Raw genomic sequence first — 11,952 nt, 5'->3', positions numbered from 1 at the left:
TAGAGACAGAGTTTCACCATGTTGCCCACGCTGGTCTCAAACTCCTGGGCTCAAGTGATCCACCTGCCTCTGTCTCCCAAAGTGTTGGAATTACAGACATGAGCCACCACCCCTGGCTGAAACATATCAATAATTTTACTAAATTTTTGCAGATTGAACACTGCAATCAAATTTATTTCTAGTGTCATTTCTCTTTTAGCTGAAGAAGTTTATTTAAAATTCTTTTAGAGCTGGTCTACTGGCAATGAATTATCTTAGTTTTCCTTCCTCTGAGAATATTTTTATTTCACTTTATTCCTGAAAGAGTGCTACAGGGATATATAATTCTGAGTTTCCAGCTCTTTTCTTTCAACATTTCCTTCTGATCTCCAGGCTCAAATCTGCAGTCATTGAAATCACTGCCCCTCTTAGAGGTATGCATCATTTTTCTCTAGCTGCTTTTAAGATTATTTTTCTTTGTCTTTAGTTTTAAGTTAAGTTGATTATAATTTCTGGGCATGGATTTCTTTGGCTTTATCTTGTTCAGAGGTCACTGAATTTTTAAAAATCTCTATGTTTATGTCTTTTGCTAAACTTGTGAAGTTTTCAGTCATTATGTCTTCAAATATTTTTTCAGCATCATACTGTTTTTCCTTCTGGAACTCTAATTACATAAGTTAGCCTTTGTTTTTTGTTTTTTTGTTGTTGTTGCTTTTTCAGACAGGTTCTCATTCTGTCACTCAGGCTGGAGTACAGTGGTATGATCACAGCTCACTGCAGCCTCAACCTCCCAGGCTCAAGTGATCCTCCTGCCTCCTGAACAGCTGGGACTATAGGCACACACCACCATATCCAGCAAACATTTGTAATTTTTCTAGAGATGAGGTTTTTCCATGTTGCCCAGGCTGGGAAAGTTAGACTTTTTGTTAGTAACTCACAGGCCCTAAGGCTGCATTCATTTTTTAAAAGGGATTTTTTTTTCCTCTGTTGTTCAGATTAAAGCTTGCTTTCTTTCTCTTTCTTTCTTCTTTTGTTCGTTTGTTCGCTCTTTCTTTCTCTTTCTTTTCTTTTCTCTTTTTTTTTTTTTTTTTTTTTGACAAAGGTCTCATTATGTTGCCCAGCATGGTCTCAAGCTCCTGAGCTTAAATGAGCCTCCCACTTCAGCCTTCCAAAGTGCTGGAATTACAGATGTGAGCCACTGTGCCTGGCCCAGATTGGAAAATTTATATTGACATATCTTTAAGTTCATTGATTCTTTCCTCTGTCATCTCTATCTTTTTTTTGAGCCTATTGAGTAAAGGTGTTTTTTTTTGGCCATTGTATTTTTCAATTCTAGTATTTTCATTTGGTTCTTCTTTATATCTTCTTTTTTTCTGAGACTTTCTATTTTTCCATTTGTTTTAAGAGTGTTCACAAGTGTTTGGTAAAGCATTTATATAATAGCTGTTTTAAAGTCTTTGACAGATAATTCCAACATCTGTGTTGAGTTTGTATTGGTGGCTGTTATCATTTCCCAGGCAAGCTAAGATTTTCCTGGTTCCTTGTACCCTAAGTAATTTTTAAATTATTATTATTTGTAGAGATGAGGTCTTCCTACTGTGCCCAGGCTGGTCTTGAACTCCTGACCTCAAGTGATCCTCCCACTTAAGTCTTCCAAAGTGCTGGGATTACAGGCATAAGCCATCATGCCTGACTACCTCCAAGTAATTTTGGATTGTCTCTTGGACATATTGAATATCATATTCTGAAACTCTGGGTCTCATTTACATTCTATAGTGAATGCTGATTTTTTTGGTTTGTTTTTTCAGCAGACAATTGACCTGGTTAGGTTAAGGCTGCAAGTTTCAACCCACTTTCTGTGAGCTGTGGTTCTAATGTCAGCTCAGCTTTTTAAGCCTCTGTTGTGCTATTCAGATCTGTCCCACATATAGGTCATCTGGTGGCCATTTTGGGCCCTGGATGGTGGCACGTTTGTTAGCTTGGTTTTCAAAGTCTTTGGTGTGCTGATTAGAATCAGATTCATGTATGCAGAGCTCACTGATGAGTTCAGGAGTTCATAATCCATCTCCCCAGTTTCTATAGTTCTTTCCAGTCCCCTGGTGCTCCCTGTTTTTGTTCTTTGGCTACCAAGCTGAGGCTTTAGTTACCCATCTCTGCTGCACTCTTCTATAACTGTGCTTGCATACAAGGCCAAGTAGCAGAAGGATGGAGAGAGAAAAAAAAGCAATGGGGGCTTGCCCCACTCTTTTGGGACCACAGTTCCACCATTCAGAGAGAAAGCTTCCTTCTCATAGAGTGTTGACTCCTGCAGGCTCCTATTGTGGTCACCACCATCACCCCTACAAGACTGCCTGAGAGTTGGAACCCAAGACAGCAGAGAGAAGAAAAAACCCCAAGGACTTCTGTACTTTCTCTGAGCATTAGGAGTTCCTACCCAGCTCTGTAACAGAAACCTAGAGGGTTTCTCCTGGAGCTCTCCCTTTTTGGGCCCCAGTGCCCACTTCCAGGTTTAAGGCTGCATTGCATTCAGGTCAAGAGATACTGGAAGAAAAAGAAAAAAAAAGTAAACTCATCATCATTTTGGTCATCCATTGAACTCTGATCTTTCACAATCCACCTGCTACTATTCACTTCCAGAATCTTCAAATAGGTGTGGTGCTGCATGCGTTCTGTCCACGTTTTATAATTAGAAACGTAACACTCGAAACCCAGAACCAGAACACCCAAAACCCTGGTTTGCTTTTTGGCTTTGCAGTTATTTTATATTGTATTTGTTATGACTGCATTCTGGGGAGAGGTATCCAGACTCGTGGGTGTATGTTGGCTTTTTATTAAGAAATTTTATCTGAAAAAGAATTCTCTTGTTTCTCCTTGTCTATAGTATGTGAACCAAATATAACTGTGATTCATATATTAAATACGCATTTAATTTACTTCTAGGGTAAACAGAGACATAAAACTTCTCATGCCTCGGGGCAGTCTTGACTTAGGCATTGAACTCTGTTACGAGCTTTGTTCTCTTTTTATTTGAACAATCTTCAGGCATTTAATTATGAGGTTGCTGACTGGCATGCATGGTGAAAAAAAAAGTTTTCAGGTTAGTGAATCTCTTCTACATTTAAAGAAAAACATTTACCACCAATGTAATTTCACAGAGATCCTGGTAAAAATGACATTCCTACTGGGTCATTTGATGTTCTCATTGTAAAATAAGTTTTTAACTTTTTCATTCCTCACACGTTACATCCAATATACTAGCAAGTACCAATGCTGTTTACAATAAAATATCACACTCTATAAGCTAATTGTTCTGTGTTACCAGAATATTATTTTAGTACTACTTATGAGGTTGAAATATTGAAAAACACAGTTTCCAGCAACTACTCTTCATGTGAAGTTGAAAACTGAATTCCATTTTAATAATTGTGACTGTGGGAGTGGTTACATGAGATTTTTCTTTTTGTTTATCTTTGCTTTTCTATGTTTTTAAGTTATCTATGATTTTAAAGAAAGCATCACTTTCATCAGATTAAACATGCCTTACAAATGAGGAGACTTGTACTAGAAGCTTGGAAAACTAGGGTTGCATCCTCCTCAAACCTGAATAAGCATGATTAAATAGCTTGTCCCTTCTGGGTCTCAGCTATCTCATCTGAATATGGTTGCGATCATCTCTGTTCTGCTTATTTATTCCCAAAGGTTTTTGGTGAGAACCAGACTAAGAGGTAAAGTAAAAACAGTTTACTACACATAAATTCTGTGCAAATATGAGGCTCCTGCTGATACTGAGATTATAATGATGAAAAATAAGGCAAGAGAGGGAAGTTTTATCATTACCATAGACCTTAACCCTTTCGGTCATGAGGCTAATGGTAAATTATTTAAAATTATGATATTATGCATTCCTTTCTTCTGGAAAAAATTTTTATGTGTTGTTCCCTGAAGATCAGAGGTCAAGAACTAGCAACTAGCACAGGTGTTTGGTTGACCCACCCAGAGTTAGCCTATGTAGTATATTTTAAAATGTGAAACTCACTTCCTTAGCCAAAGGGTGGAAGAAAGGAACATGGGAAAAGGATGAGGGAATGATTCTTTGTAGTTCTCCATTCTTTCAGCTGAGAAAGTACTTACTCTTTTTTACTAAGTCCTCTGGTTATGTCTGGACTTGAACACTCATTGACAGGACCTGCCTGGCCCCACTAGGCACTGAGTTTAGAACCCTGTTGTAGATGTGTAAAATCAAGTTGTCTTTGCATGAATTCTACGTTAGGTTTTTATTTTCAGAGCAATTGCTGAGCTTGCATAGGGTACTGACCTCTCCAGTGACCATCACAGTGTTGCTGATGACTCTGTAGGTTCCTCTTGTCTTTTAAGAAGCCACTGTATTTATTTGTGGCTGGGCATGGTGGCTCACGCCTGTAATCGCAGCACTTTGGGAGGCCAAGGCTGGTGGATCACGAGGTCAGGAGATCGAGACCATCCTGGCTAACACAGTGAAATCCCATCTCTACTAAAAATACAAAAAATTAGCCAGGCGTGGCGGTGGGCGCCTGTAGTCCCACCTACTCGGGAGGCTGAGGCAGGAGAATGGCATGAACCTGGGAGGCGGAGCTTGCAGTGAGCTGAGATGCACCACTGCACTCCAGCCTGGGCAACAGAGCAAGACTCAGTCTCAAAAAAAAAAAAAAAGGAAGAAGAAGAAGCCACTGTATTTCTTTTGTTTAATATGTAGACTTGAGGACTCTATAAAAAAACTAGAATATAGTATGTGAAAGCATTTCTGACAGTGATTATGCAATGAAACGTACCTTTCAAGCTGCTCTTCTCTTGGAAAATTGTCATGTTTCTTTTTTTTTTTTCCCTTGAGACAGACTCTTGCTCTGTTGCCCAGGCTGGAGTGCAGTGGTGCCAGTGCATCCAAGAACACCTGGGCTCAAGTAGTGATCCTCCAGCCTCAGCCTCCCAAGTAGCTGGGACTGCAGGTGCACACCGCAATGCCTGGCTAATGTGTTTTGTTTTTTTTTTTAATGTTGTGTAGAGACAGAGTCTTGCCATGTTGCCCAGGCTGGTCTTGAACTCCTGGGCTCAAGCTGTCCTGCCTTGGCCTCCCAAAGTGCTGGGATTACAGGCATAAGCCACTGTACCTGGACTATGCTTCATCTTAAATGAGTCAGAGATGGTGATTTTGTCTACTCTGATGACAAAATAAATAGTTCTATTCTTCATCTTGGATTCAGTGTTAGTGTGTGAAATAACTGTTAACTCTTGGATGACTCGTTTAGTAAAAATGCTAAGAAGGTGACAGGAATGTGACTTGAGACTGATGTCCAGACTTTAAAAGATAGGTAGAGGCGTGCAGTGCTGGGCCCAATGGATTCAATGAATAACACATGATCTCAGCCTTCAAGGCAAGTGTAATAATGCAGAAAAGAATTTCTTTGACAATTACTGTCTTGTCTTGTGATGAGTAATTGGAGGGAGAACTCTTCAGAGCAAAGAAACTATCCTAAATTCCTGATGTGATTTACCAGTATTTATCTCAAATATACAAAAAAGCAAAATCGTTCACTGCTTTGATAACCTTTTAAAAACATGTTACTTTAAAAACTTTCTTGTTTTGAAAGAATATACTTTCTTGTTTTTGTTTGTTTGTTTGTGTGTTTTTTGTGAGGCAGAGTCTCGCTCTGTCACCCAGGCTGGTGTGCAATGGCACAATTCTGGCTCACTGCAAACTCCGCCTCCTGGGTTCAAGTGATTCTCCTGCCTCAGCCTCCCGAGTAGCTGGGATTACAGGTGCCTGCCACCATGCCCAGCTAATTTTTTTGTATTTTTAATACAGACGGGGTTTCACCAGGTTAGCCAGGCTGGTCTTGAACTCCTGACCTAAGAATTCACTTGAAATATGTTCCTTGGAACGTATCATTTCTACACTGAATGGACATATCTGGCCTTATATATACTATGTCTCACTTTCTTGTGTGTGCCATAATTGCATGCATGCACCACCCTTTAAAACAGCAACTGAGGGCCGGGCACGGTGGCTCACACCTGCAACCCCAGCACTTTGGGAGGCCGAGGCGGGCCGATCACGAGGTCAGGAGGTCAAGACCATCCTGCCTAACACCGTGAAACCCTGTCTCTACTAAAAATACAAAAAATTAGCTGGGCGTGGTGGCAGGCACCTGTAGTCCCAGCTACTTGGGAGGCTGAGGCAGGAGAATGGCGTGAACCAGCTTGCAATGAGCCGAGACTGCGCCACTGCACACTAGCCCGGGCTACAGAGCGAGACTCCGTCTGAAAACAAAAACAAAAACAAACAAACACAAAAAACAGCAACTAAAACTGAGGTGTTTCCACAGTAAAATTAGAGTCATTGATAGTTGTAGTTGCTCTTATGAAAATGAGGCTGGGAGGAAAATAACTGATTTTTATTATTTATTTATTTTTGAGACGGAGTCTCGCTCTGTCGCCCAGGCTGGAGTGCAGTGGCGCGATCTCGGCTCACTGCCAGCTCTGCCTCCCGGGTTCACGCCATTCTCCTGCCGCAGCCTCCCGAGTAGCTGGGACTACAGGCGCCCGCCACCACGCCCGGCTAATTTTTTTGTATTTTTAGAAGACACGGGCTTTCACCATGTTAGCCAGGATGGTCTCCATCTCCTGACCTCGTGATCCGCCCGCCTCGGCCTCCCAAAGTGCTGGGATTACAGGCTTGAGCCACCGCGCCCGGCTGAAAATGACTGATTTTTTTAAGGTAAAAATAATCCAGCTTCCTCTGGACCACCAGAAAGAGTTAATAAATACGTGTGTAGCCACGGTTCCCTCTTTACATATAATTGAATTGTTGGAAGATAATTTTAATCAGGAAAGAAGTTATCGGGTAGTTTTGGTTTGTGTTTTTCCCCTTAATTGGTTTTCTGCTATTTCTAAAATGTTACATAATATATAGCTCCTCACCCTCTACCTTAGAGAAAATTATCCAGTAAAAGAATACAAAAGGCTAAAGATACGTTTACTTACCTATCTTTTTCAGTGTAATTATGGTTTTTCCAGGTAGTTTTTTGCTTATAAGGGTAATGTTCTTTGGTTTTGTTTACATGAAAGAACCATGACTTTCCAGCAGGAAATGAAAGTAGGCTGTTATTTCTAAATGCTGAAAAATGTTTTTGTTTTCTTGGTGGAAGTGAGAGATTGAGGGGGCCAGAAGTCTTATTTAATTTTGTAGGTCTGTATTTGAATTCTTCGGTGGTTGACAGAGAAAAGTGAACTTTAAGAAGCCATTGGTATTTATCTGTTGAGTAGATAGTTGGTCCTCCATGTCTGTGGGTTCTGCATCCATGAATTCAACCAACCTCAGATTAAAAATATTTTGAAAAAAAAATTCCACAAAGTTCCAAAAAGCAAAACTCAAATTTGCCATCCACTGAGTACTGTGTTGAATCCACTTGAATGAAGTGGTATGTAGGCATTGTATTAGGTATTATAAGGAATCTGGAAATGATTTACAGTAGACAGGAGGATGTGCCTAGGTTACATGCAAATGCTATGCCATTTTATATAAGAGACTTGAGCATCTGTGAATTTTGGTATCTGAGCGGGATTCTAGAACCAAACCACCGAGGATACTGAACGAAAACTCTATAGAATCAAGGTTTTATTGAAAAACTAGCATTTGGGAATGTGACAGTATTTCTGACAATTACCCAATGAAGTAGCTTTCAAGCTATTTGTATCTCCAGTCCTCTCCCAAAAGTTCCAATAAAATGTTTTCTTTTAAGATTTTCCATGAATATTAGTTGGGAGGATAGCTAATGATAAAAAGGCAGGGAGTTTGAGACCAGTCTGGCCAATGTGGTGAAACCCCATCTCTACTAGAAAAATACAAAAATCGGCTGGGCGTGGTGGCAGGTGCCTGTAGTCCCAGCTACTCAAGAGGTTGAAGCAGGGGAATTGCTTGAACCCCCGAGGCAGAGGTTGCAGTGAGCTGATATCGTGCCACTGCACTCCAGCTTGGGTAAGAGAGTGAGACCCTATCTCAAAAAAAAATAATAATAATAAAAATAGGTGAGAAAATAGCCCTCTTTTTAAAAATTGAGATAAAATTTGCATACTATAAAATTCACCATGTTAAAATCTAGTATATTGACAAGTTTGTGCAATCATTATCACAATGTAATTCCAGAGCATTTTCATCATGCTAGGAAGAAAACCTATGTCCTTTAGAAATCATTCATTTATTTCCTTCTTCCCCCAGCCTCGAGCAGCTACTAATCTACTTTCTGCCTCTATGGATGTGCCTATCTGGACAGTTCATATAAACGGAATCATACTATGTGATCTTTTGTGTCTGGCCTCTTTCACTTAGTGTAATGTTGTTTTTGTTTTTGTTTTTTTTGAGACAGGGTCTTGCTCTGTCATCCAGGCTGGAGTGCAGTGGTGCAATCTAGCCTCACTGCAGCCTCAACCACCGGGACTCAAGTGATCCTCCCACCTCAGCCTCCTGAGTAGCTGGGACTACAGGCACAGGCCATTATCTCTAGCTAATTCTTTGTATTTCTTATAGAGACAGAATCTCACTGTGTTGCCAAGGCTGGTCTCGAACTTCACTTGCCTTGGCCTCGAAAAATGCTGAGATTACAGGCGTGAGCCACCAGGCTCGGCTGGAACATAATGTTTTCAAGGTTCATCTACCTTGACTGTTACTCTTTTCATTCTCTTAACAACACCCTGTGAAACAATGGCAAACCAATTTTACCATGGAGGAAATGGAAACATATATTAACTTGCTCTTGGGCACAACAATCACACTTTCATTCAACAAACATGTATGGGGCACCTATGCCTGACAGAAATATTCTGCAAAGTGAGGTTCTGGCATTTAGAAGGTGGTGATACCACAAATAAATGGACATCCAATATAATGGTAAATAGTAGTAAGTATAATAAAGAAAAATAAAGCAAAATGAAGTGGATAGGAAATGCAGAGGGTATTATTTTAGATGGTGGGGGAGTCAGGGAAGGTCTCTCTGAGGAGATAACATTTGAAGTGAGACCTGAATGGAAGGAGGGAGTAGGTCATGAAGAAATCATTTCAGGCAGAGGAAACAGCAGATGCAAAGGTCCTGAGGCAGGACCCTGTCTCAAAAAAAAAAAAAAAAAAAAAACAACATTACACTAAGTGAAAGAGGCCAGACACAAAAGATCACATAGTATGATTCCGTTTATATGAACTGTCCAGATAGGCACATCCATAGAGGCAGAAAGTAGATTAGTAGCTGCTCGAGGCTGGGGGAAGAAGGAAATAAATGAATGATTTCTAAAGGACATAGGTTTTCTTCCTAGCATGATGAAAATGCTCTGGAATTACATTGTGATAATGATTGCACAAACTTGTCAATATACTAGATTTTAACATGGTGAATTTTATAGTATGCAAATTTTATCTCAATTTGCATTTAGTGTGCAACGAGGTAGCCAGCATGAATGGATGGCAGTGAGAGGAGCGGGGTGAGGAGAGAGGTACAGGAGGCCAGAAATTTGGCCTCAGGGGCAGGGGCAACCCTATTGTAACAGGGCAGTGGGCACATGGCAGAGTATCAGAGTACAGATAAAACAGGTTGGTAGAGCCGGTGGTGGAAGGATGAGGAAACTCTCTCCTGAGTGTTTGTTATCTCAGTGTAACAAGAAGAAAAGTGATAACTGAGAGTGAGGAGAGGGTGATGGTGTCAGGAAGTCGAGAAGAGAGTGAATGGACCAGGGATATTTGGTGAAGTTATCTAGCAACACCTGGGGACTGTCTGTGTTGTGATTTTCTCCAGCCACATTAAGCCTTCCAAGTGCCAAGGCAGAGTATGAAGGAAAATCAGTTTCAACCAGGGCTGAGGTTTTGCCAAGTGAGGAGGACAATGGGAAAGAGACAATAGGCTGGGTGCAGTGGCTCACGCCTGTAATTCCAGCACTTTGGGAGGCAGAAGAGGATCACTTGAGGCCAGAAGTTCGAGACCAACCTGGGATATATAGTGAGACCCCATCTCTACAAAAAAGACAAAACAAAGACTTAGATCAAGAGGGACAACAGAGCATGGTGATATATGCAAGAGAGTGATTCTACAAGGACCATACAATCTCAACAGAGAAAGCAGGGAGGAAAGGACAGAAGGGGAATGATAGAGACTGTGGGTTAGTGGGATGGAGTTAATGGAGTCTGACTGCCAGAGGGAGTGAGCTGGAAAATAGGAAGTGATATTTTGAGAGTTTGTAGTTACTGGTTATGACAAAGTCTAATGCAAGACTCTAGGACTGTGTGGCTGAGGTAGGTGGAGGTTAAGATTAGAGAAGAGAAACTCAAGAAAATAAGAGACCAGGATGTTGGATGGACCCTTTTTTGTGAATAATGAAATCACCAAGAGGATGACAAGAAAAATGGTGAAGAAAAGGAAATAATGAGGGAGACACTAGAATGAATGGAGGGAAGTTAGTGGATAACCACAAAAAGCAGATGACTATAAACAGCAAAAAGCAGTAGTATCGTTTAATGTCATATATTTCAAAAGAGCTGCAGATTTTTAGAAAGGGGGAATAACAGTCTGGAATTAGCAAAAATGAGCCAGAGTTCACTTCCATGATCAGTGGTTTTGGGGTATATGACTGATAAAGTTATGATTTAAACTAGTTCTGTCTGATTTCCAGTCATTTCCATTATACCACCTCAGGTCTGGATTGGAATTATAGTTCTTGGACCTAGATTTCAATATTCTCTTACCACCTCTGCATCTGGCTGCCCTCAAAGTTGTGTTGCTTTAAACAGTTGCCAGGATTGATTATAAAAGTCTGATTCATATTAAGATTTAAAAAATATATTCTGGAAAATTTCAAACATGTGCAAAACAGAGATACTAGTCTAACAATCCCCCATGTAGCCGTCACCCAGTTTCAACACTTACCAGCCCAAAACTCATCCTCATTCTTCCACATCCTCAGTCTCTTTCCTCTGCAATTACTTTGAGAAAAATCCCTGGCTTTACATCTTGTCACCCATATTTCAATATTCACCTCTAAGAGATAAAGCGCTATTTGTCAAAAAATCGCATCTAAAATTACAATAATTCTTCAATATCATCAAATATCTAGTCAGTGTTCAAATCTTCCTGATTGGCTCATAATTTTTTTTAAACAGATGTTTGTTCAGATCAGACTCCAAATAAAGTCCATTCACTACAATTGGTTAATATGTTGAAGAAACTGGGGCCTTTGTCCTGTAGCTTCCCACAGTCTGGATTTTGTTGATTGCATCCCCATGGTGTTGTTTAACATGCTTCTTTGTTTTCTATAATTCCTGGAAATTGGTAATCAAATCTTGAGGCTGGTCAGCACAGGTTTTATTTTTCTAAGAATTCTAACATGAATAAAATCATAGGTGGTGGTGTATACTTGATCAGAGGCTGTAGGTCAGTTTGTCTGTCTCTGATGTTAGAAGCCACTGGTGATTTTTGCCTAGATCCATTATTTCAAAATGGCAACATTGTATCAATTTTTCTTCATTTATTAGAATGACAACTTTGAAACAGAGCAAGTTCCCTTCATGAACTAATTTGTTACCCTGAAGTCCAATGATGTGATTTAGGAAAGGCAGCCTACACTTTCCCTTTTCTCACTGCCTATTTACTTTTGAAACAGGCTTATCTGACTGTATATTTTGTCTTTTATGTATTTAAAGCTTGTCCTACGTTTAAAACCAGAGTACATTTCAGGATGCTCTTTTGCATTATGGTATAATATGAATAGATTTATCATTAAATGGAAATATAGGATTTAGTTCTAACACCTTTGAGTTGGACTGTACTGAGAAGCATTCAAATGTTTAACAAGCAGCTTCCCAATGTTCAGATGCATTTCACAAAAGCTCATAAACTATTAAACTCTTTTCTGAAAGGTGACCAACTAAATAATTTATAAAAGCAAAGGTTCAAGCCAGTG

The sequence above is a fragment of the Symphalangus syndactylus genome, chromosome 12 (assembly GCF_028878055.3).
Source record: "Symphalangus syndactylus isolate Jambi chromosome 12, NHGRI_mSymSyn1-v2.1_pri, whole genome shotgun sequence".
NCBI classification, from domain to species: domain Eukaryota; kingdom Metazoa; phylum Chordata; class Mammalia; order Primates; family Hylobatidae; genus Symphalangus; species Symphalangus syndactylus.
This window is presented reverse-complemented; position numbering follows the sequence as displayed.